General features: G+C 41.9%; 1 protein-coding gene across 2 annotated transcripts in view; it reads right to left on the reverse strand.

The window, feature by feature from the left end:
• hivep2a (HIVEP zinc finger 2a) overlaps nt 1-26,801 on the reverse strand; it is a 109,640-nt gene that overhangs the window by 41,665 nt on the left and 41,174 nt on the right. For both annotated transcript variants that reach the window (XM_072362113.1, XM_072362114.1), the window contains one exon: nt 16,404-16,473. The gene's annotated coding sequence lies outside the window, so the exon portion shown is untranslated. The remainder of the gene's footprint in view (nt 1-16,403; nt 16,474-26,801) is intronic.

A 26,801-nucleotide genomic window follows, 5' to 3' on the forward strand; every position in this document is an offset into this window, starting at 1 on the left:
TCCACCCACGCACACAGATAATCTCTGTCCCCTCACATCCGCAGAGCAGCAGGTAGGTAGGAGGTGTGTGGTCTGAAAGTGTGTGTGTGTGTGTGTGTGTGTGTGCACGCTCACCAGGATGACTAAAATCTTACAGAATTAAAACTGCCTGAACCTTCAGTAGCACAGATGGCTCGATGAGCATTTCAGACGGACAAGAAACTGCTAATTTCACTTGATTTATGCATGAAATGCTTCTTAAATGTTTTAACAGTTTCATCCCAAAAACATGTGAGAAGACACAACAGACTGCTTGCACGGTGTGCAACTGTGTGTCGCACACCTGCACATGACAACTGTTCCCGTTCCATTTCCTGCTGCAGTTTTTGCTGCTGATTTGCATCTCTCTTCCCGCTGCGTCTTGCAGTTGCCTTTTTTCAGCTCACAATGCATTTCAACAGCATTGTCTTTACTGCCATATTCACCAATTCAAGACACAGGTGATGCCTTAACGTCACAGGCTTGTGTGATTAGTTAAAACAACATTTTCCACCTGATTTTGGAGCTTTCTGAATGAGTTTGCTGGTTTGCTTCGTTCACAGGAGTGTCTCCTTTGTTCACTTCCAATTAGCACTTTAACTTATGAATGTATTAGGGGTGGGGCGGGGCGGGGGGGCTCCTTGGAAACCAGATAAATATTTACTGTCAATGCAGCGATGTCTGGACAAGGCAGAAGGACTGGTTCTAATGCCGCTGCTTGAGCTTTTAGCTTTCTTTGAGTGAAGATGACGAGGCAGGCGGAGAGAGGGAAAGACGAGCGGTGGGCAGAGTGAATAGAAAAGAACAAGAAGGAGGGAGAGGAAGTGTGACAAGGAGTCAGAGGAACAATAGGCCTTTGACAGTGGATAAAACAATGAGAAACGCAGAGAGCGGAGGGATCACATGCAGAGGTCAGGTCCATTTCTGCATCCAAGAAATGCAAAACAACTTCTTCATATCACATCAGTTTACTTCAGACTGACCCAGGATTCCTCCCTCCTGCAGTCACAGACGTAAACTTTTGCACTTACAATAATTGATCTATCAGAGGAAACTGGGAGGGTTAATCAACTCTATGAGAAGAAGCAATCGAGCATATTATGAGGGCTTGCTGTGCAGACAGTAACAAACGATAGGTTTGTGTGTGCAGGAACTTTTTCACAGAGACTGCAGACTTTTTGAGGGTCCTTTCCCAGCCGCTTTGCATTTTCATCACAGAGCCAGAGAGATATTTTACTCCCAAATGAACACTGGTCACAATGTCTTATTTCTGCCTTTCTGTCCCACTCATCTCACATTTAATATCCACCAAAATTCACCACATCTGTAAAGTTCTGCTGCAGGAGTTGTAAACACAAAATTCAAACTCCACCATCGATGCCTGTCTCAGTTACAGGAGAAGAGCCAGAGAGAATGTCCCCCCCCCCCCGTCACAGCACAGAACTGAAGGAAAGTGCCTCACTGACTATTTGTGTGGCTGCAGCCGAGGCGGGCCTCTTTCTTTCCACTGCAGGTTCAGTGCTCTGCTTGTGTGCTACAGGCATCAAATCGGTAGAATAATTTCTTAAATCTTTCCGGTGCTTAGGAAGGAACTGCAGGGGAAACAATGAAAACTGCATTCTGAAGGAACTGTTTGACCCCTTTCAAAAAAAAAAGTGGTTAGACGTTAACCCTAAAACTTGACAATTCATTCATTCGTATCCAACTTGTTTTTCTACTTTAGTTAATGTTTTAATTACCATTAGAAACATTTTAATGTACATGCTTTTTAATCAGCTGTTTTTCATAGTAAAGTCAGAAAAAAATATGTCCAATAAATGCTTTTCATGATGTAGAAACATCATTTTAGAACGATTATAGTGGAAACGGCTTTGCTAGATCCTAAATTTGCCTTTGATGTCACTATGAAAGTAGGCCTTTCTGCTCCTCTGTAACCCTGTTAAATAAATCCTGAATCAGTGTTACAGTATATTCAAAATGTGCAGCTTCCATTTAAAAATCCTCCTCCATGTTATAAGATTATAGCAGGACATTCTCCTATCAGTGTATTCTGATGTCATTTGAAGGGAAACACGCACAGGTGACCTTACACAAGACACACATTCACTCAACACTGTTCCCATTTACTCCTGCAGTCTTTACTACTGTTTTGTCTTCCTCTCGCTGTGTGAGAGCACACACACACAAACACAGTGAGGAAACCATAGGAACAGATGAAGGCACTGTCAGCAGCACCTGCTCCTCCTCCACAGCCTGCACTCCTCCCTGATCCTCTCTGCCTTTGTCTCTTTCCCCCTTTTGCTCTTTCCTTTCCTTCATATCATCTCTTCTTTAGTCCTGCACCCACCTCCTCTCTCGTGTCCAGTTTTCTTTGAGCCTCTGTCTCACAGTCACCTTCCTCTTCGCTCACATAAAGAAGCTGACCCAGACTTCTCGCTACATCACAGACTCTTTGAACCTGACCTTAGTGCACAGATGAGGGAAATATGAAGGAAAACACACAATTTGCAAGCAACTAAGAGGTGTGCTTCCTCTACAAGTCATTCCTCAGGTTTAACGTTCTCTCGGAGCACTTCTGGTTTACTTCATAATAAACTCTGTGTTGCTTTGCATCACCTTTTGCATTTCCTCGCAAGAATTTTTGCATATGAGCAGTCGGTGTGTCCGGCTTTGGCACACTGCAATATTAGGGAAATGCTCTGCAGACACCGCCGAAAGGAGGGATGATGTGACACATCATGAGGCATTTACTGCTCGTTACTCCTTTCAAAAGGTTGATATCTGACAGTATGTAGCTGCTGGCTGTGAGCGCAGCTGCCGCTGCTCTGCCTGTTGCTGGCTCAAGCTGTGGATGGTGACACCCAAAGTGGTGGTGGCCAGATGGGGCCACTGATAATCTTGGGTTGTCCACCAAAAGCCATCAGGGAAATTTAGGAATTCTGTACTATGGGTCACTAGAACATGAAAGTTGAGGCTTTGCACATAAAGATACTTTGGTTTGTTTAATCAGTGTTAGTATCGTTAGCACAGCTCCACCACTCCTGTTTTAATACGTTAGCCCAGCTGCCCCACCTTTACACCACCAAGCCCGCACCTACAGACATTGAAAACATCATATTCCTAACATTACGAGAACCTCTTTCCAAAACAATTAGACAAACGCTCCCTTTTATCAAAAACTAATGACCACTGTAAGGTTTTAGGTTGAGATGTTGGTGGCAGTCGGCAGTTGGTGTGGAAACCTCTGACAGGTATGTGGTTCTGAACATGAGAATAAGCTTAAACTGTGTGTAATCTCTGATAATCCCAAACTCAATTTAAAAGGTGTGAGCTCCTCATTAGAGCCAAGATATTCCTATCCTTGAGGATAGAAATGTTTAGGTCCAATACTGATGATTCCTTTGATAGGTGCACGTGAATATTGGTTAAACTGACTCTTTCCTCCTGAGAAAAAGTTCACATAACAAGTAAATCTGTGCAGAAAAGATGCACGTTCACAGCCATCAGACTACTTAAACTGAAGTGAAATGGTTGTTGCTGCCCGTTGGATATGAAGACTAACGTAACACCTCCTGATGCTTGATGCAGAACCCGCGTCTGCTTATTGGGTTCATTGTGGAGAGTGAATGTATTCACAAGCGTTGCCACTTTAATCTAAAACTGATCAATCAGTTGTTTGTACAGAGTTTAATTGACACGTCAGGATTTATTTAATTTCCTGCAGTTCTACAGAATACACAACCAATTTATTTGTGTGTAACAGCATTGTTAGTTTAATTTTATTCATACGCCGACTTCTGTAACTGTTGTCAGTCCTGACAACATCCACATGCACCCGGGGATCTCTTGACACTAGGCTGGAAACAGCTGTGTAAGCCTGCATGCACAGTACATGTAAGAGGTGATTCAAACTGGTAAGAACAAGTATTAACAACCCTTCTCCAAAGTAATTCCTACTGATAATCATATTCAGTCTGTTGAAACTCAACCAATAAACATGAATAAGAGAGATTTTTTAGGCCACAACCATCAGAGCTGCAGACATGACAGAAACGCCACAGAATTTCAATACTACAGTCACTTGGTTTAATTAACACTGGACACAAACACAAGGTAGTAATACACCTTTTAAATGTAAATGTGCGATAGCCCTAAACAACCAAAGCAGATTCCACAGTCAAAGCTGGAGTCAGCCTTTGGTTACAGCTTTATAACACAGATGAGAGAGAGGGTTTAGTCAACAGCTCCATTAACGAGCCCTGCAGAGATGGTGTAGACTTGTTGCTGAACAGCCACAGCTGAGAATCTGCTGACTCACATTGTGGTTAAAAACCAGTGGTTTATTAAATACATCATTTAAAAGACCGGCCTTCCTCTATGAATGTCGACACAAAAGTTATTGTGAGATGAGTCAAACTTCGAAGACACAAACACATCATCCACAAAATTAAAACCACTGACAGGTGGTGAATATCAGAAATCATCTGGGTCCTGGCATCCATAAATGTTGTTGCAGATCGAGGCCTCCCACTCATCCCCAGCAGGACACACTAAAAAAAAAACCTCCTCTGAAACAGAAGAGCACGACAAAGGAGCCGTTGGCTCTGCCTCTAAATTCCCCAAATCCAAATCTGACAAATCACCAGAAGAGCAAGCCTGATTCACAGAGACCCGCCTCCACAGCCCACACAGCTATAAAGATCCAATGTCAACCCAGACACTGCAAGACATCCCGAGAGGTGCGGGTCCATGACTCGACAGATCGGAGCCGTTTTGGTGCCATTAGGAGGGCCAACGCAGGAGAAAAGGTGGCTTTCATATTGTAGTTGATGGGTGTAGCAGTTCCAACAGAAAAATAATAATAACAATGACATCAACCACTGAAAAGATTTGTTTTCTACACAGCTCTGTTGTGTATAAGTGGTTGCACATGTGGCATAATGTTGGAATGCTGAGAATCTTTTGATTAAAATGATCCAAAGCATTTCATGACACAATGACCGCAATCAAAAACCTACAAAAATAATTCAACTTTGAAGCACCTTATCCATAAAGCCTCATTATAATCAATATCTTCCCTGAAATAAGAAAAAAATGGTCTTTTATTCATTGAAACTATTTCTTGTTGTTGTATAATTTAAAAGGAGAAAACAACAGACTTTAACCAGTTAATATTCTTTTCTTTCTCGTTCAATGCTTTGAAGTCTCCAGCCTCAGATGTCCATTGACAGAAGCAGTCACACGTCTCGGCCTTCACGCCGAACACAAAGAGCCGACATTCAGCACAACTCTGTGTGTTTGTGACAGAGAGAGAAAGAGGGAGTACGACAGGCTGAGGCTGTTGTGCTGAGCCTTTGTTTATGGCCCCACAATCTCTCTTTGTTTAAAATCTTCATGTCTTCTCGACCTCCACCAGCTCTCTCCACAGCTGAAACAGTTTCCATCCGTCTCTTTCTCCCTTTCAATCTCCCCATTTTGTTTTCTGCACCTATTTTTGAAACATTTTCCTCAATTTTCCTCTCTTCCCTCCCACTACTGTCTTCTTTTCTACACCATCCATCCATCTCCTGCTTCCCTCTCCTAACTTTTCCCCTCATCTTATTCTATCCCCGTTTTTTTCTCCCTTTCTTCTCCCACTTCCGGTAGTAGTAATCATTCCTCACCTTTCTTTTTTTTCCCATTTAAAGATACAATTTCTGTCATCTATAGTTTTAATTAATCACACAACTCGTTAACTAACCCTCCCCCTTGACTGTTAATTAATCAGCTATCTGCCTTAATGAACACTCTAAACTCGTTAAACCTGTTTCGTTCTTAATTAGCCCGTTAGCTCGGGGGCCAACCGCGCCGACAAGACTATTAGGCACTACTACGCCTTAATGGCAGCCTCTGTGAGTGTGTGCGTGGCTGCGTGTGTTAAGATTACCTCACTCCTTAATGGGGTTACTCAAATATTTATAGGGCAGGAAGCTGAATGAGAAGAATGATAGAGCTCAGGGAGACAGCAGACACTGAGGGAGTACATGAGAAGACTGATACTGCCTTCAAGTGCTCATTGTAACATCCAACTTCCGGCCTCAGAAGTTGTAAAGGTATGGAAAGCCCAAAGGGTCACAACACACCTCTTCTCCTTCAATTTAATGTGGATGTCACCCTGTGGCTGGACATGAATTAGGTTCAAGTGATGGTGCTGAATTAACACTGAGTGCCATTAGGGCCAAAATCACCTCAGTGTTGGTTCATTGAAATAACTTGAACCTTGACTGCACCAGTGGTTATACAAATAAAGCAACAGAATGCTTTCTGTGCACACTACAATATAGATATCGATAATTTCTGCAGAGCTGTAAAAGGTGCACGTCATCTGCTCCTGTCCATGACGTTATGGGAAAAGATAAGTAGTAGTTCTGGAGAAATTCCAGTTATTCAAACCATCAAGTAATCAAAATTTTTAAGATTCTGGAAGCAAGAATCTTTTTATTCTTTTGTGAAACCAGACAGAGGGTAAATACAAGTGTTGAATTGGTTAGAAGTGGAGTTGGTTACAGACAAATACAGTTCAGCTTATGGTGGGTAAAATAGTTTGATCAGCCTAGAATATATAACCCACACCATGATTTATATCATTTCTGAGAGCATTCATCAGATTGGGTCGTAACATCCAGAGGTAAAGGGAATTTAAAGAGAATCCTACTAAAAATTATTCAATAAAAACAAATTCTTCACATAAACATACATTTCAGCCCTTAAAATGCCACCACATCAGACCCACTCATCAGAATAAATGCAGGATGAAAGTTAGTAAGTCATTTAGCATAATTTGAAAACTCCTCACAAGCAAAGCTTGATAAAGTGTGAAGCCTTGTATAACAACACAGTTTACGCTGAAGTACTAAATCTTTAAACACTGGAACAATCTGCGGGGAACTTTGGATGTTCTTGCTTTCAGCTGGCACCAAGGACGATGTGGAATTTACAAAACATGAATCTCAGTAATTTGTAGCAGTAATTTAGTTCAGATCTAAGTCCTGAACGGTTGTTTCTTCCTTCAGGCGAGTGAAAGCCAGTCTGCCAGCAGAATGAAGTAATACCACTTGTTTCCAATTGTGCTCATTTGTTTCAAGAATTCTCTGGCAACAAGTGTGAGGATCTTAGAAACAGAGAGATGGTGGTGGAGGATTTGCACATCTGAACCAAGTAAATGAGACAAATTGTGTGTCAACTTCTACATAATTGAGAGACACTTGTGGCAAAGACATTGGAAACGAATGAGATGATCTCACTTCCAATCACAGATTTACCCTGCTGATGTTGGATAATACGATTTTAAAAGTCACAATTACGCCAAATGGCTTGTTGATAGTTATCTTTAGCTTTGCAGGATGCAGAATAACAGGCAACAAATGAGAAAGAGGGGAGATGACTGCATCTTTGTGGCATCTAGCTGGGGAAAGCTGCCGCAATGACATCATAGTGTCAAACACACGAACAAACACAGAGACAACATGAGGTCAAGGTGTTGTGTTACACTGATGAGACTAAAAGGAAGAACAGAGGTAGCGAATGAGATCGATGGGCCGGTAGAGGGAAAAATATAAGATGGCAGACCATTTGTTGGTTATTAATGAAAAAAACAATAAGAGGACAAATGAAAACGAAATAAGAAAGATGATGGAAAGAGGTCAGAATGAACTCAAGTGTTGAGGGACTGGGTGGAACCAGATGGGAAACACATGCTGTGAAACACACACACACACACACACACACACACACACACACGCATAAACATGCAGAGTGAGTGTGGGTGGAGACTGATGATGACCCATTGACACCAGATGGATGGATGACACTCTTCCTTCCTCCCTCTGTCGTTCACTCGTGAAAAAAACCATCTGACGAAACCTCGTTTTGCTTTCTCAGTGTCATGTCTGTGGAATTCCGGGTATTTGAGTTCCTGAAGAATCTGTGGTAACACCCTCCAGTGCACTGCAACTTCAGTGGGATGCTGCATTCAACTCACATGGGAGGCGCGGTAAATACACATTTCAAGTTATGAATTGGATTAGAAATACTTCAAAAGCTACAATCAAATTAGTAAATTAAAAGAAGAGTTTGATGACACCTATCTTTAGCTTTTTAATTCTTTCCATACTGTAGAATTGCCCATAAAGTCACAAAACAGTACAACAAATCATGGCCACTTCTAACCAGATTATAAAGATCATAGAAACCGTATTCAAATAATCCTAAAAGATGGTGAAAAACATTGTGAAGATGTGGTGAAAATCCAACCACAACTTCAGGCAGGAGATAAAAAAAACAGTCTATTGAACAGTAAATGCACCAGAAACAGAAAACAGAGCCATCTCACCTACAGAAGGAGTAGAATTAATTTAGATAAGCTCCAGAAGAGCAGCTACAGTACGTTTGACTACACTGTGCAAATGGAAGAAATGACAGATGAAGCTTGTTGAACGCTGTTCAAACCACAACAAAAGGATTTACCTTTTAAACACGTGGAAAATTGTGCACAAACACAATATGAAGCAATGCATTGTTTTAATGGCCCCAGAGAGACCCCCTGGAGCCTTACTGTACGAGTGTATGACCTCTTGTTGCAGATGTTGAACCCACACGCGAATGAATGAACATCTTGTGAAACTCAGATGCGTCATCTGCGTTTGTTCTTGCAGACATGAAGGCGTGTTCATAGGTGTATGTTTTCATATACATTTTTTACCCTTTGTGTTTCCGCAGGGAAGTGTGTGTTAAAGGGAGAGATAACAGCACGACGCTCAGGCCCTTTCAGAAAAGCTGAAGCATGAAGAGCTGATTGACTCCAGGGCAACGAAGAACCGTTTCTTGTCAGCATATTCCAGCAGCTAAGTCAAAGCGCGCACTTGGGGCCATTAAGAACCTGCAAACTAACATTTCACACTCCCACACAGACACTGTGTGAGCATGTATCGTCACATGCAAAAGAAGTAGAATCAGTGTGTGAAAAACACAGTCCACCCCCGCTGCTTCCACAGGAATTAAAAGGGTAAGTGGCAGTCAGCTGCTGCTGATCATTGTACTGATTAATCTATCATTAGCAAGTGAGAGCACTCCTATAAAAGTTCTGTCAGTTTGCTGCTCTGCAGCATTCAGGTGTGTGTTAACACAATGCCAAGGAGGAAAGACATCAGCAATGATCTTAGAGAAGCAACTGTTGCTGCCCATCAGTCTGGGAAGGGTTATAAGGCCATTTCCAAACTATCTGGAGTCCATCATTCTACAGAGAGAAAGATTATTCACAAGTGGAAAACATTCAGGACAGCTGTCAATCTTCCCAGGAGTGGACGTCCCAGCAAGTTCACCCCAAGGTGAAAAAGCCCAGAGCTACATCTCAGACTCTACAGGCCTCAGTTAGCATGTTAAAGGTTAAAGGTCATGACAGCACAGTTAGAAAAAGACTGAACAAGGATGGCTTGTTTGGAAGGGCTGCAGGAGAAAGCCTCTTCTCTCTAAAAAGAACATGGCAGCACAGCTTAGGTTTGCAAAGCTGCATCTGAACAAAGCACAAGACGTCTGGAACAATGTCCTTTGGACAGACCAGAGCAAAGTGGAGATGTTTGGTCATAATGCACAGCAGCACGTTTGGAGGAAACCAAACACAGCATATCAGCACAAACACCTCATACCAGCTGTCAAGCACGGTGGTGGAGGGATGATGATCTGGGCTGGTTCTGCAGCCACAGGACCTGGGCACCTTGCACTCATTGAGTCCACCATGAACTCCTCTGGATACCAAAGTATTCTAGAGTCAAATGTGAGGCCATCTGTCCCACAGCTAAAGCTGGGCTGAAACTGGCTCATCAACAGGACAAAGATTCCAAACACAGCAGCAGATCTACAGCAGAATGTGGGAAAAAGAAAAGAATCAAGGTGTTGCAATGGTCCAGTCAGAGTCCAGACCTCAGCCTGACTGAAATGCTGTGGTGGGACCTTAAGAGAGCTCTGCAGAAACCAATGCTGCAAACCTCAATGAGCTGAAGCAACGTTGGAGTGTGGCCAAGATTCCTCCAGAACCATGAGAGAGACTGATGACGTCACACAGGAAACCATTACTGCACCTTACTGCTGCTAAAGAAGGTTACACAAGCTGCTGAATCATAGGGAGGACTTTGTTTTTCACACAGTGCTTCTGCTTTGACTTTTCTCAATAATAATAATGACATTCTGTTACATGTCATTTGTTGATTGTATTTTATGACTAAGATCTGATAAGCATCAGAGGATGTTCTGATAAAAAAAAAAAAAGTACATTCTTAGGAAATAACCACCAGAACTAACTGTACGTACTGTACCAATTTTGCCACATATTCATGGAGGCTACCCGCTGTTGTCAAGGAAACCTACTGTGTCACATGTGGAGCTGTCCACAAGGTTACTGCGTGGGAATCAGCTGGGATTTTCCACACGTGCCTCTGAAGTGGTTCCTCTGTAAACACACTCAAAGAACCAACCAACAACCACTAATGGTCGGAGATCCTGCCAGCTGCTTCCTGTGTCAGGTGGTGTTAAGTCTGTTCCTACGTCATCACATGTCTGCTCACGGCAAGGAGCCCCTCTTTAACCTTCCACAAACTGTTTTTCCTTTGAGGAACAGTAAGCTGCTTCTCCTCGTCATTTTTGCCCTGACCCAAATAAAAAAAAAAAAACACACATCACGAGAAAAGATTCAGAAAAACTTCCCTCTCCAGTTCTGCAGGTTGCAAATACCTGAACAGGTGTGACCAGCTTTGACCGTACAGTACATCGTGTTCATTTAAACAAACGAGTGTTTCTGTAAGTTTCAAATCAAACAGCTGACCCGCAGTTTGTTTCAAATGAGTCAGTGGTGGATTCTGGGAAGGGGTTGGGCTAGAATGACCAGCACTGATGGGAAATACATCAACACACACACGCGCACACACACACACACACACACACACACACACATGCACGTTGAAGATTGCTATGCATTTTATTGTTCTGGCAGCACAGCAGTGACAGTCGTGCCAGTGATGGATTTTTGAATTTTACTGAGTAGAGGGAAAGAAGAGAAACACATTCACACTAAACAGGGTGAAGGGCGGTGAGTGTAAGCAAAAGCTCAACAGCCTTCAACAGTCTCTGATTTTAAAATAAAAACCCTGCAAACTGAGTAATGGAGACACAAAAGGAAGCGATTATAATTCTACGCCACCGCACACAAAACCAACCTGTGAGCCCTAAATTCAACCTGTGAGGGCTTCAAATGAAATAACAAAGAGAGAAAGACAAGAGAACACGCTCATATGGCCACATGATGTCATTTCAGTGGTATAAATACATAATTATCAATGCTTAAACTATGCAGACTTCTAGGCTCCCAGCACGGAAATCAGCACCTGGGATCATAATTCTGATCAGTCATTCAAACCCGGGGCTGGTTCCCGGTGGGTCGCTGTTTCTAACTAATTCATTAGTGCAATTTTTTCTTGAAATGTCCTTTTTTTTTTGTCCATTTTTAGAGTGACCCGACCTTAACCCTGAAATAAAATGTCTCCATCATCCAGCTGTGCTACGAATACACAAACTTTTGAGTAAAAAAATAACTAATCGTGAACACAGAATGAGGAAGTTACATCATCTCTGGCTGGAAAGCCGCTGGGCTGCCGGGATGTCTGCGTTGCTGTAAGCCAAATGATTATCATGAGATGTGACAGCATTACTGGACATCTCACATTTCTGAGCATCTTTTTTTTTTCTTTTTTTTTAGGGGGTAGCTGATATGGTTTAATCGAGCACAGCAAGGCCGCTGCACAGTTCTGACCCTCGCCTATTATTCATTCCCGACTGCTGCACACACAGCACAATGTGCAAGGTTACAGCTGACTCAATAAGGTGCTGTGGGGGAAACAGATTAAAGGATCCAACACTTGTGTGCAGTTTGATTCAGGAACCAGTCCTTCAGGAGTTCATGTATAAAAAGCTGAACATGTTCTTTTGTAGTACAAGTATAAAGTGCATAAACTGTGTTTATGTGCGCATGTGCAGAGAGGGGAGGCTGAGGGTGCCTGTGTCCCAGGATGTAGACGGACCCAACACCAACAGTCAGGTAATAACATCAATGCATCTAGAATTAAAAACAGTGCTAACACTAATACTTATTTTACATAAAAGGACAACCAAAATAGAGTTTAGAATCAGTGACTGCTTGTTAAACTGTTGTATTAATAATGTTATTTCAGTCACTATTTCTGACTCCTGATAACAGAATCAGGAAAAAAATGTAAGTAAGAGGCTTTGATGGGAATTTAGTTATATTAAAACAGTATATGAGAGGAAAATCAGGAGGAGAACAGCAAACTGATGCGAACAGACTGCAGAAAGTGTTCTATCATACTAATTTCAGAACTGTAATAATAAATATTCAGGAAAATACTATAATAATGTCACTATTTTATCTGGATATATCAGGGCATAAATCTCAGTTTGACTCAGGAATCTTAGACGTTTCACTTGTACTGATAGTTTGTTTTCAGTTCATCTAAGATCTAATTTTATTCATGGTAAAAGTAGCTGCATTTATGGTAATGTCCGTGTCACAATGTCATCACATTCTTTTGCCTTCTGTTCGTTCAACAACTTTAAAACTGCACCACTCATCATCTCTAACGTGGCTGAGCTGAATCACTCTCAGATTCAACCATTTACAGCTGAATTGCCCTGATATGTCCATAGCATAGCGGAGCAAACTGGGAGAGGGTGGTGGGTGGGGATGAAGCCGTGACCACATTCGCATACGTCATTTACTAATTGAGGAAAAAATGTGTAGTCATACCAAATCCATTTTTCCAAGAGGAGTTTCTAGTATCAACAACTGGAGTGGGACATAAATGTAAGAAAAGCTAAGAAGTCATCGGATGGGTAAGAAAGAAATGACATGATTTCAAGTTGCTGGCTGTTTGAACTTATACTTCTACAGTTTAAAAAGGCAATGCTGCTGGTCGGTTAATGTTAATGAGGTTGAAACCTGCTCCTTTAAAGGTCTGTGTGGAGAAGTGGTGATCCTGATAGGCCTGATAGTCCTTGTGTTCTGTATGGACACATGTTCATTCTTCACTTGTCATTTCAACATCACACAACAGGATTCCTGATCTAATTACGGCCCTTTTGAACCTTGCAGTGGCACACATTTCCTGCGTCCTTGAAATGATGATGTTCCATTTCACAAATTGGCAATTAACCCGACTTGGAGCCTTGAAGGAAACAGGATGCATTTGCTGTTTTTCTTACTATCTATAAACTCTGCTTGGACAGCATATACAGCAGAGAAGTGAGTGGTTTTATACAGCTGTTGTCATTGCTGTCATGTTTGCTAAGATCTTAATGGATAGCAGACGTTCCCTTGCTCTCTATCCACAACAACCCGCTGTTTTTATGACTTAATATTTTCAATACTTGCAGCTAGTTTAAAGTTACCATCCCAGCTGTCTGCCACCTGTTTGCTTTGCGTGCATTTCCTCGCTTTGTCCGCATGCGAACATGTATTTCCATTTAGGTCAAAACCTTGCGTGGGGCTGCAAAAATAAACAGGCTTGATGCTGACGATGATATCAGCGCGATCGAATGCCCGTTTTACTGCCTCTGGAGGTTGTCAGGGACAACTGCATCATCACTTGCTGTCAACACACCAAACATGAGTGAATTTACCCAGATTTATTCTACGGTTTGGAACGAAATAGTGCAGTGACCTGTGATTTGAGCCAGTTCAAACTGTTTGACAAGCTGATCTGCACTCAGGAACACAAATCTACAACAAAACTGAACCAAACAAACTTTTTTTGTGTGTTTTGTTGGTAAATCACTTGTATTGTCGCATTTGATCTGTTATTGCTGTATATTTAGATTACTGTAATAAAATCCACATTTCCCGCAGGGGGAAAGTAAAAATCCTCGAAGCCCTGACCCTGAGCACCCCTCTGCCTGTGTTAGAGTTCGAGCATTAACCAAACTGCTGCAAGACAGCTGCAACAACATCAGAGGGGAGATGCAAAATGGGGTGAGGGAGTAAGGATGGGTGGGAGATAGATAGAGAGGGATGGAGAGGAAGAGAGAGAAGAGGTCAGCTTCTATTTTTATCTTTCCAGAGTCGTGTCTCGGCTTGAATGGAGCCAAAGAAGATCTGTGTTGAAAGGCGCGTGCACGGAAATTATTTCATAACCTTGGCACACAGCAGGCTGCTGACAGCCAGTGATTCCTGTGGGTCTTTGGATGTGTGCACGCATGTGTGTGTTGTCACAAAGCACGAAGCCATCACCACAACCTCACCATGATTCCACTCGATACATCTTCTCATTGCTAAACACTGTGAGGGGCTGATATTCCTCTTGGTTTGACTGGTACCACTTGCACTGCCTTTGTAGTCTGTTGTTAATGTTTATCTTACAGTGTGTGTGTGTCTGTGTGTGTGTAAGCATGTCCAGGCAGGTATTCATTTACAGCTTTCCAGCATGTTTTTTTAATCCACCAACCACAGTGTCTCTGAGACCGAAATCATTTCAACTACTTCAGCCGATCCTAATTTAGCTCCATGGCACGCATGTGTGTTTCCAGCTGACATCTTGTTCAGTTTCTCTACGAGGTTACATATAAATGTCCTGCCCTCCAGAATTCTGTAGATTCAAATAGTTATTTTATCAGGAATGCTGCAGATGACCTGAATGAATGGTACAGAAACCAGTGGAACAAGGTCTGCTGTGCATGGGTATAGAACCTGGCATAGCAACCTCTACAATATTATGCATAGCAACGTACAAAAGTAATTAAACCAGTTGAAACTGGTCATTTTCAAGGTGATTCTCAAAGAGCACCTTGTTGCTGCAGAAATCCTATTTTCTGTCTGTCAAACTGTGTTATCTTTGCTGTTTTTCATAGATGCAACTAAAGAAATGGGAACAAATGATGTGTCTTTGTGACAGGCTGCTAGTAACAAAGTGCCTAAAGATCCAGTTTAAAATGGCTTCTTTGCTAAGTTGTCTGTTCTGTGTCGACACAACACTGGTTCATCCCTTGAGTTAGGAGCCTTTTTTCTGCTTGAATGATTCATCTGGAAATGTTCTGGTACAAGAACTGGACTGAAAATGAGTGAAAAAGCAGAAAATGTCCAAAGAAAAGACCTTCAGAAAGCCTGGGGCCGCTTTAATAGATTACAAGAAAGTCTGGCTGCTTGGAAGAAAATCTAAAGAACTGGGGGGAGAATCAACACATTTGCACAGCACTGTATGTTGTGAAACCAGTCAGTCTGTTCCACATTGCTCTGATGTGTAACAGAAACATCCCAGACTCAAACTAAACAAGATCATCAGGTCCACATACAGCATCAACTGGTTCTCGATCCAAGAGAGCAGTGAGAAGCTTTGCATCCTTCAGGAAAAACAAACAGGACTCCCACTCACTTATCAACAGAAAGAGTACAACGAAGCTTACATCATCAGCTCTCTCTGTGATTTGATGTTGCTGACAAAACATTTAATCTGGGATAGATAGGCCCAACCAGAACGTCTTATTCTACCAGGATGACAGTTTCAGCCCACATGACCGGCTTCCAAGTTTAAAGATTTTCTCATTCAGAGAAGCTGCACACAATGTGTGTATTATGAGAGGAGAAGAAGAGTCATGAAAATCATGAAATAGAAGAGTGTCAACCCTGCTCTAAGGTCCAGATTTGGAGGTTAAAGTGCTGATGTTCAGCTGTAATTCAACAGGCAGAACAGTTGAAACCTAAAGCCCTTTTCACATGTAGCCTCAAATTTTAAGGTGGAGGAAAAACAGTTTTCTGAGCCACAGCTGCTCACATACTACATATTTATCTGATGCGAGTGTAAACTCTTTAAATCCAAAACTCTGAACTTCAACAAGGCCATTTCACTTCAAATAACTCAACAACAGAAATGTCTCACAATGGAAAAACTCTCCAGTTTACAGTGAAACTGTTTAGTTCTTCCACTGTAGTTATTCGTCGTTTTCAACTTCTTTCATCAAGCAACATTCCTTTAAAGTTGATTCATGCTGTTGTGAAATACAACATGTTAAATGTAGCAGTTTGGACACCTTCCAGAGGTTAAAAGTGCAGTACAACCTCGAATTACCCTGAAAATGTAAACTTTAGACGTGTTGAAGGCTTTGATAAGAGGATAAAAAAAATAGCCTTTAGGACACATTCTTGGCTGAAACGCTCCACTCTGATTCACAGAAGTGTTTTTACTAACCTAATACACTCATCACAACCACAAAACACATGTTACACAACTTATGCAGAGCTGTGAAAACCCTCTGTGAGTGAGTGTGTGTGTGTGTGGGGGGGGGGGACTCACCTGCTGGTCTGTACCTGGTCACTGTGCCTTTAACAGGAGTCTTGACAGGAAGAGTTTTCATGGGGCCATACTGAAAGAAAAGACACATGGTGGTTAGTTTATGAATAAAAGGAACAGTATCAAGCCAGCGGTTGTTATTAACTTGTCCTGTGCATATAAAACTATGCAATGACAGCACATTTCAGCCATAAAAACGAGAATTAGGTTTTAGTAATATATACTAAAATCAGACGCTTTTAAAATGGAAACAGGAAGTTGTGTATTGAGAGGTTAAATACATGTTTAAGTCCTTTTGGTGTACATGAGTTCTGCTTTTTTAATGTGTTGTGCTGTAATTACATCTCCACTTATTCAGTGTGCATGGTTACAGATGAGTTTCTGTGCAACATCAGTACAGAGGTGTGTGCTCATCCTGGTTTGTTTGGCAGAGAAGAGCTTCTAAACATAGATCACAAGACTGTTAACTGTACCAAACACGAAATCAAGATGGATGGAAATGGCTCAGTAGTCTGGTGAGATCGCATCCCTTTGCTAAGAGAAGGAGGAGGTTGTAAATCCAGTCGCTAAGGCAGCAAAGTCAATGCAGTGTCCACTTACAGTCTTGTGGGATCTGGTTAATTCTCAGTATATTTGATGATCACAATACAATCAGCACTAACCCTGTAATCAGTGCCGGCCACTGTCCCAGACTCATAGCTTTGGCTTAAATCTGCTTTAAAGTGGTGTAATTTCTGTTAAGTGCAGCCGGTTGTAGAGGCTGTCGATATGACCGAAAAGGCAAAGCAGAAACACACACCTATCGACAACCTGGGAAGATTATTCAGACACCTCTTCAGCCTGAATTTTTCTACAAAAACTTTAGGGTGGAGTTATTTCATTATTGAGTAAACGAGAATTCACAAAAAACGAGAATCTACATAATAGATACAGAATTTCACAACTGCTGCAGACGCATCCAGTAATATTTGGTCTATGGATACATCAGGCTTTATATATGCCCACGTGTGTGTGTGCGCCTTTCTGTGGAAGGCAACAGGAAATAAACAGGATATGATGGAGGAAGCAGTTGCTGGAGGTGCACCCTCACTTTTCTTTTTTCACCTTTTAATTACACATACACACTTAAATGTTCTTAATGTTGAAGAAACTACACAGAAAATACTAGCTATCGTTAGTAGCTTCATCTGTCATTCAGACACAGGTCTTCACAGCTTCATTCAGATGCACACATTACAGGGAAGGAGCTACATGTGGCTGCAAAAAGCCCAATGAACGGTGTACAGGTTGGTAATCTGAAAGAAAACTCGACGCCAGTTAGTTTTGATCATGTTTCTACTCAGTCGGTGGAGCTAAATGCTAGCTAGCTCAGACTTTAGATGTTTCCAGAAAAGGTGTTTCCATCTGTGAGTGACAAATGTTTTGGTCATCTCCTTCAACATTTTCCACTGTGATAACACACCCTGATGGAGTGAAATGATGGAGAGATGGGAAGAAAAATAGAGATGGAGGGCATAAAAGTGACAAGTCTGAGGAGGAATGAAAACGGGGACGAGAGATAGAAACAAGAGAAAAAGGACATGATTGAGAGCAGGGGAAAAGGTGAGAGGGGTAGGGGTAAAATGACGAAAAGGGAGACCAGAGAAAGAAGAGAAATGAGAGAAAGAATGAAAGTCCACAAGTAGGAAAGTTCCTTTGGTTGTTGTGATTTGTCGTCTTGTTTGTCGTCTACAACGTAGTTTAAAATGTGCCACAGAGCAGAAACACACAAGGACGGAAAAGATCGAAACTCGTCATGGACGGAAAACATCAAAACACACGGTGACAAAAAAAGTGGACAGTCACATGTGCCGCACACCCACGTCATTCTTTTCTTAAAATCACATTTTTCCAAGTCGTCCTTTTGCTCCATTCTGCCAGGAGTGAGGCAGGAAAAACTGTGACACTGTTTTTCTTCTTCATGTCTGTCAAAACACACACACACACACACACACACACACACACACACTGCGAGGCTGGCTGGCCTGTGCATTTCCAAAGAGGAAAATAAAGCCATCCAGCTGTGCTGCACCCTGTCTTTTTATTGCACTATTCCAAACAAGATGATAACACTTATGTACGGTGCTGCTCCTCGGCATGTTTTACCTAAAATCCTGTTCTGCAATAGATTCCATGACTCAAAGAGGCTACCATGAAACCGGTTACGTCTGGTTATTGATGATACACTTGAGGGGAAAATTCAATTTAAAATCCAACAAAAGCACCACAACTATACTTAATCTCTGCTGTTCTCCCCTGTTGACGCTAACATCAACTGAACAGCAGATTTTTGTGTTTAATCAGATCAATCAAATTTGACATCTTGTCTGATCCGCAAAAAATATGCAAATACACAAAAAACAACTGAGCAGCTGCTGCAGCCCATTTCACTTCCAAAATGATAGAAACAACTAACCGACTGTCGAAATAGATGCAGATTATTTGTGCAGAAATTCAAGCTCGTTGGGCTTGTTCCCAATTATGCAAAATCAAAATTAGACGAAGTCTTCCACAGAGAATATGGGGTAATTTAAGCAGTTATAGAGCAGCTTTAATCAGGTTTAGATAATTACTGCAAATGTAAACATGCTCATGGGAGTTTAATGAAGCTGATGTAAGTTATGTGACACTGGAGGTTTTGAAGGCAAAGCCTATTAATTACCGTCTTTCCAGCACGTTGTCAGATATACAGGACTTTGCTTTACAGTTGGCCTTTTTCTTGGCATCACTACAATTACTGAAACTTTTACACACAGAGTTCAGAGAAATGAGGAAGAAGCAGCATGAAAAACCTGCTTTTAAGCATTTTATGTTGCTTAAATGCAGGAAGATTATTAAACAAGCAGCATGTGTGTTTTTGAGGTTTGGTAGGAGCCTCAAAAAGTGTTTCTCTGGTGTTTCCATGCTCTCCTTGTGGGTTTCCTTCTAGTGCATGTACAATTGTGTGTGTGTTGGCCCCATTATGGCCTGGTTTCTTGACCAAAACAAACCGAGTTGCTCTCACAATGTCAGCACTGTCCCCAGAAACCCTGAAAAGGACGCAGAGAACGGATGAATGGTTTTCAAAGTGTGTTCAATTTGAACAAATATGCAATCCTTCGACATAAAAACATTTATCAACATTCTTCTCACCCTCAGGTTCATACTGAATCTGGACAGGAAACCTCAAGCAACTGGTTGCTGTCATTTCTAGCACTTGTTACTCAAACAGAAGGAAATATTGCAATTATTAGGGATTTTTTTTCAGCTGCGAAATTTGGTGCTTTAGCGAGAATTTGGGTCAGCAGGATGAGGAAATTGAGGAGAATACAAAGTACAGAATGTGTGTGTGTCTATTAAAGGGAAGGAAGTGTCACCCAAGTGGGAGTTGGACTCATGTCTTGCTTTACATTGTTTTTATGTAGATTTAAGACAACAATGAACTTAAATGTAAGAAAAATATGCAGCAGGATCATAGATTGTTTTGGGGTGAGACTGAGGGAACAGAAATATACAAGATCCCTGTATTTGTAACCTTTAAACATTCATATAATTTGAAGAATTTCCTATTGACAGTTATTTCGTCGTGGTCACAAAGTTAAACATTCCTTCAACTGCAACAATCACACAAGAAATAAGTAGAAAATTCAAACTATCTGACTGACAATAAGAGTTTCCCACTCAGTTGTTGCACCGCAGAGGTGCCTTTCTCCAGGAGATCTCAACAGAAACATCCCCTTCCAGCTTTACGTCCCCCATGTCTGTCCTCACTCTGCCCTCGATCTAAAATCTACTGGATGAACATCGTGATAGTTTTTAAACACAGTGATATCTGTTGAGTGGTGGAAAGAATGAGGAAAAAAAACCAAAGAGAGGAAGAGATGACATGAAACAAGGTCACAAGTTGGATTCTGTTCCACAACATCTGGAATACATGGCTGCAGGATGGGAAATAACCACCAGCCACACTCTGGCAACTTGTGGCTATGTCTGGTGGGCTTGTCTACCCTCATCTGGAGTTTTATTCTTCTCTAAGTAGCATTTTCAGCTGCCATAATGAAGAGAGAAGCAAGTGAATTTTGGAAGCTTTTAACCACCCAAGGCTGGATGATAAAATGCTTCAATCTCCATTCCATCTTTACTGATTGTCTGTTCACTGCACTGCCCAATAAAAGAGAGTTGATGTAAAAAACAACCCTGAATCCATGTGGCTTTGTGAAAGCAACGGATTCAGTCCAGCTAATCGCATCCTGATCGTTCTGCTTCTTTTCCAACCATTTTTCCTAACTGGAAGACGGAAAGATGAGGGTTGAAAGGAGACACAAGAGGGCATTTGGGAGACAAAGGGGTGCGGAACATTCCCCTGTTCATTTTCCGTAAGACGGGGAAGTTTAAAGGTCTCTGGACCAAAAGCGAGCTGGAGTCTATTCTCATCTCTTCCCTTTTCCTTGTTTCCCTCCTCTCCTTTACTGTGAACCCATCTCTTACAGACTATGACAAACTTTTTTGGTTTCCAGCTCTAATTTTGCATTCCTCAGCTTTTTCCAGCTGTGTCCCAGTTTCAAAATATTAAAACAACAGACCAGTCAAACAACAACCAGAAAGCCCATCTACTGTAAAACAAGTAATCCAGGGCAGCTAGCACAGTCCTAACAAATGTACGAGCTTTTCCTGGCATGCAATGACAAAACAGAGCAGATCACAAGCTAAATAACTCATTTATACAGTATCCAGACGCCACAGACCTGCAAAGAGCTGAATTTGTAAATGTTCCTCTCTCCTTTCCTCTTATCTTGTCAATATCCAATAACACACAAAATCTAATCAATGAATCACCCAATTCAATCTTACAACCAAAGGACCAGCACTCAAACTGTCTACAGAACTTAATCATCCCTTCACAGGACTGACTGGTCACTATTTTTACCCACCAAGCAGAGTTATTGGAATCCCACAAACTTGTAGACTTCTGCAAATAAAAGCAGAACCACCTGCATGTGTAGCTTTGACACGTTTAAGTGTTCAACAATTCACCCAACAACAGCAGTCCCAACTGCTCAAAGAGTCCAAATTATTCATCCGAAGGGGTGGGTGGGATTCGAACCTGCCACCTTTGGGTCCTAAATCCTGTCAGCTCAAGAGAGGAATTACTATGGCACTACTGAATAAGAAGAGTGAAAGATTTAGTCAAACTATCCACCAGGAAATCAACAGAGCTGTGTGATTAGCCGTTAAGCGACTGTGTTTCCACAAGTTAGAGTCCCTTTAGGTTCCAGCTCTTTTGCAGCTTTGATCAGAACTCTATTCCAACATAAACACCGTCATTAAACTATCTGCTTCTCTGCAACAAGTTCTGTTGAAACTACAGATAATGATTCGATGCAGTTGATGGAAAATGAACCTGTGGTTGAACTTGGCAACGTGTGTGTTATGTTTTGTTCCCAGCTGTAAAGATAAATTATTTCTAATCTAATAACGCGGCCTGCACTTCTGACCGTTCGCCTCGCCGCTGCAATGCTCACCAAGACTCATTGCTTTTGTGGTATTGAGACCGGTTCACCGTGCCAGAATGATGAGTGAAGCATTGGAAAAAAAAAAGAAAAGAATTAAGTAATTACAGTTTGGCGCGATATGAAAGTACACAGTTGTTACACCAACTCAAAGTATCCCGGTTCTATATTAAGCAACACTGACAACACAGTGAAAAGGAATTTTTAAAGGGAATACAGAACTGTGGGAAGAGCGAACCAAGCCCCCCCGCCCCCTGCAAAACCTCCAGTCATTTGCTCACCCAACACTTCTTCACTCCAACCAAGCAGTGACTAACATCTGTGGCTTTCTTTGCTCTCCAGCAGCCAAAAACTCCCGACCCAAGCAACTGGTCATCAATTCCCCTCATTCATGCAGGATATCATCCTCCAGCCATCTAACAACCAATCACAAAGCAAGCATTCAACCCTTAACCAGTAGTTTATCAGCTGATAAGACCGATTAACTGAACCTTATTCTCAGTTTGAGGATCTTATGAAGGTAAACTCAATGCCCGACTCTTCTCCAGTATACATATATTCAATATACATTAGTCTTTATTCTAAGAAAAATCAAGAGACGTGTTTATTTATCAGTAAAAATGGAAGTGGTGTTTCCCCCAAGAAAATCCACAAACAGAGCAATCAAATTCAGAGCCCTGGAGAGCTTTTTGGGGGTTTCTTAGTCAGGACTGAGGGTTTTCCGACAGAGAATGCCTGAATGAGGTGAAAGATGAGGTGCAACTTCACCACTAAATGTCAGCTGATCCTTTACATAACTCCATCTTTTGTGAAATGTACACCACTTTCACTTTGAAATCCAGATATGAAAGGAGATCTTTAGATAAAGTTTGTATTTTTTCTAAAAGCCTACATGTATTTCACAATAAAGAAAAAGCAGCCATTCGTGCGGTTTATTCAAAAGAACTGACCAGACCAGGCTTAGATGTCAAATTCATGTAAATCTTATCATTCAAATTAACCAAAAAAACCAACAAACAACAGATTCCAGGCACAACTTTTAATATCTCCACCTAACAACATGGTCTTTTCTGACATTTTCCCTCCAGCTGAACACTTTTTTAATCTATCAAACCTACATCTAGAGCATCCACAAATTCTGCACAGTTAGCATTCAGTAATTGTGTCCCGGGGTAAACTGATCACAAAATATGCGAGGTAGATTTTTAGGATTTTACGGTGCTCTGCTGAGAGGGAGAGAGGAGGGAAAATGCCCAGTTTTAATTCCACTGTTAAGCTGCTCATTATAAAGCCAGACACCACACACACTGATACACACATACTGCAACACAAACACACGTATGAAAACACACGTGAAACATGCAACTCTGCCCCTTGAGTCCCTAAACACACACACACGCAAACACACAGTTAGACCGCAGAGGAATTTCCTAGTTTCATATAAAACTGATAATGGGATGTGTCCCAGCGGGAGTGGAAAATCAGAGGTGACTTACGAGCCTCCACATTCCAGCCTCACACACACATGCACACACTCAGCTCTTTCTTCTGTCACACACACAAACACACTTACTTTCACAGCTCTGGGGAAGAGAAGAGGAAAGAAGGAGAGGGAGAGAAAATCTGGCAGAGGGAAAACAGTTAACTCCTCGAAGTTTCCATGTCTTCACAGTGCTGGGCCTCTTTATCGTTTTTCTTTCGTTTTGACGGAGAGGGAAAGGGGAGGCAGCTGGGCCTTCCTTGGTAAGTCGGGAGTGCGTTTGAACATGTTGCTGCAATGTGTAACGCAGTTCCTGAGAAGAGGAGGAAAGAGGGAATGTTGGACAGTCAGATTCAGACGCAGGAGGTAAAGATACAAACAAGGAAATACTGTTGAGGGACAGACTGAGATAAAGCAAAAGAAAAGAGAAAGAAGTGAAGCAGGAGGGGTGAAAGCAGGCCTGAATTAGAAGAACAGAGGACGGAGGACGGTCTTTCATCACCATTTTATGTCTCATTTCTTCATCATCCCTGTTTTTTTAATCCTTTATCAGTCCTTTTCTGATACACCACTTTATTCTCCTCTTACTCCCCATCAATTAATCCCACTTTCCTTTAAATCCCAGTAAACTTACACCACTTCCTATTGTTATTCCCCATTTTCCCATCCCTCCTGTTTAATTACTTGATTGCTCTTCATTCCTTTTCATGAACTCCTCCTACACCTCCATCTATCCTTCAGTCTTGTCCTCTCCCAACACATTATCTCCTTCATTTTCCAGTAATTCTTTTTTCTGTTTCACCCATTATTCTATTTCCATCCTTCCATCTGTACACCACTCTTTCCTGCCATCCCTCCATCAACAAGCTTTGTCCGCCAGGCGACCAGAGGCTATGATATGCTGCCACTACCTGCTGTGTGTTTGTGTGTGTGTGCACGGCCCTGGCAGCGTTGGCAGCACAGAAGGTGTAAGGGGCTTATACCTGCAGAGAGAGTGAGATGAATGTAGAGAGTGGCGTAAGACTGGACGTCAAGGTGATACAGCCACCTGTCCTGCTGGAGAGACTGTGTGTTTCAAAGGAGGTTGTGAGCAAATGGGTTATATTTTGTAATGTAAATCTAAAGTTCCAGGGAAACTTAGTGTAACACTAAATTCACAACAGCAAATAAGCAAAAATGGGATTGGGTGGGGGAAATCCCAATCCAGCCAAGAGACATAATCCCTCCGGCAGGGGCTCATCCGGTTTGGACATGTCTGAAATACCCGACCTGCGAGGCTTCTCAGATATGCCCAAACCACCAGAGTGGAGGAGCTGCGTCTCCACTCTGGGTCCCCCTCCACCCAAAGCTTGTAGGAATGAGGCTCTGCTCTCTGTTCACCAGACGGACGGATACCCAGTGCAACGATTGTCCATAGTGTTTGTGAACAGAATCAGTTAGAAAGGGAAGTCCAACAGTGGCTGCTGGCAATGTGGCCAAAGTTCTGCCCGAATGGGCCGTAACAGCAGAGCCGGTACCCCCCACAGGACACCCTGAGGGACGCAGCCATATGCCTTTTCAAACTTACAGAAACACATGTGAAAACCCATCTGTGGTGCTCTGTGTAAGCACAAGTTTGTCTTTTTCTACACTAAATCGAATAATAAATCAGAATTAGCTGAAAGTTAACAGGATCTGTTGAAGCTCAAATTAGCCAAAAACTGATCCCTACAGACAACAAAATCCAAATATTAAAAGATGTAACCTGTTTCCTTAAAAGAAGATTCAGGTTTAAAAGAACCATTCAGTTAGTAGCTGTGGGACTTATACAACTCCAGCTTCCTGATTCAACTTTGACTCACTGAGAGATCAGATTTACTTAATTTGTCCTCATGTGGAAATCACATTTTTTCCTCCCACGATGAATCTATAGCACAACAGCACAGGTAAGGTAAGACAGGACTGGAAACATCAGCAAAAACTTGACCTAACCCAACACACAAAACAAGACAGCATTATAGAACAAGTGAGAAACACATGGCTGTATTTTTCTAACTAAAGTTCATGTATACTGATGAGAAATTTGGCCTTTTAATAAAGAAACGTAGACAATCCGGATAAATAGTTAGGAGTATAAACAGACCACTGTGACTGTGGACACTGCAAAGGATGAGCTGTTTCTGCAGGATGATTTTCATACCAAATGCAAATGAATGACCACCTACCAGAAAGAGAATAAAGCATTCATCAAGCTAAAACAGAGGGAATTATCTACAGAAATGTTACCTCCAGTATGAGCTGTTTGCGGTAGTGAAGGGATTCAGGCATAAAAGACACAATAGCCTCAGTGACACCTTTGTACAGCAGGTACTAAAAGTTTACAACTTCCGCTTCTTGTGGGGAGAAATATATTTAAAGAAAACAAACCAACGTGTAAAACAGCTTCTTTTGTAGAGGCAGAACCCCAGAAAACTCCCACCTTTAGAGTCACAACTCTAAAGAACACGTCTCATTTAAATAAAGCACCACGAACGCAGCTGAAGCAAAGCAATCAAATGTCGCACGTCGCCCACTCACCCAACTCCAGAGCATCGCACCGCATAAACACGAGCACCAGTGCACAGCAAACACACACATGCACATACCAAGGCAGAAGCAGCACACTTCACTGTCTGAGAATTTGTGAATGGAAAAATGGTTTAACACACTTGGCGGGGCAGCAGCACTTCCTACGCTTCTTTCTCAGGGGGACTGATGGTGTATTGGTCTGTCTTCCTGTCTGGCACCTGTCTGTCAGTCTATCTGGGTGTCTGTCACACAAGTATTTGTATACCAGCTTAATCAGTCCCACTGCGTGATTGCCTGGTCGTCTCATTTGCCTGCATGGCTGTTTTTTGATTTGGTAAGACAAGGATTTTTCTGTATGTCTGAAAGTTTCAGTTTTTCTTTCCGTTTCTTCTACTCGTTTCGTATTTACTCGTCCATCTGAACGTCAACTTGTCTCCGTGCTTCAGTTTCTGAGTGACTTCCTTTCAGTCTGCCTCTCTGTTTTCTTACTTCCCAATCTCCCTGTCTGCCCGACAGCCTGTGTCATGTTTGTATCTGTCTGTCACTTTATTTGTCTTTCCATCTACAGTATTTACCGAGCTGTCTCTCTCTGGAAAAAGAAGCACATGCTGACATGTTTTGCACCGTATCTGTCACCAAATTCCACTCTGCAGAAAGTTTGTATGATGCAGTGAAACCCTATTTTGATAGATTAAAGCGTATAAATCAGATGAGAAGTCAAATTATCTGAAAGTTGAGCACAAAGTGATTACAGATGGAAGGCGTGAGAGAAAGAAGAATATACATTTAATGGAAGGAGAAATTAGATAAAAGGAGAGGTAACAAATTAAAACTAAAAGGAAATCA

Source organism: Leuresthes tenuis, unplaced genomic scaffold, assembly GCF_036924035.1.
Source record: "Leuresthes tenuis unplaced genomic scaffold, fLeuTen1.0.hap1 SCAF_13, whole genome shotgun sequence".
Taxonomy (NCBI): domain Eukaryota; kingdom Metazoa; phylum Chordata; class Actinopteri; order Atheriniformes; family Atherinopsidae; genus Leuresthes; species Leuresthes tenuis.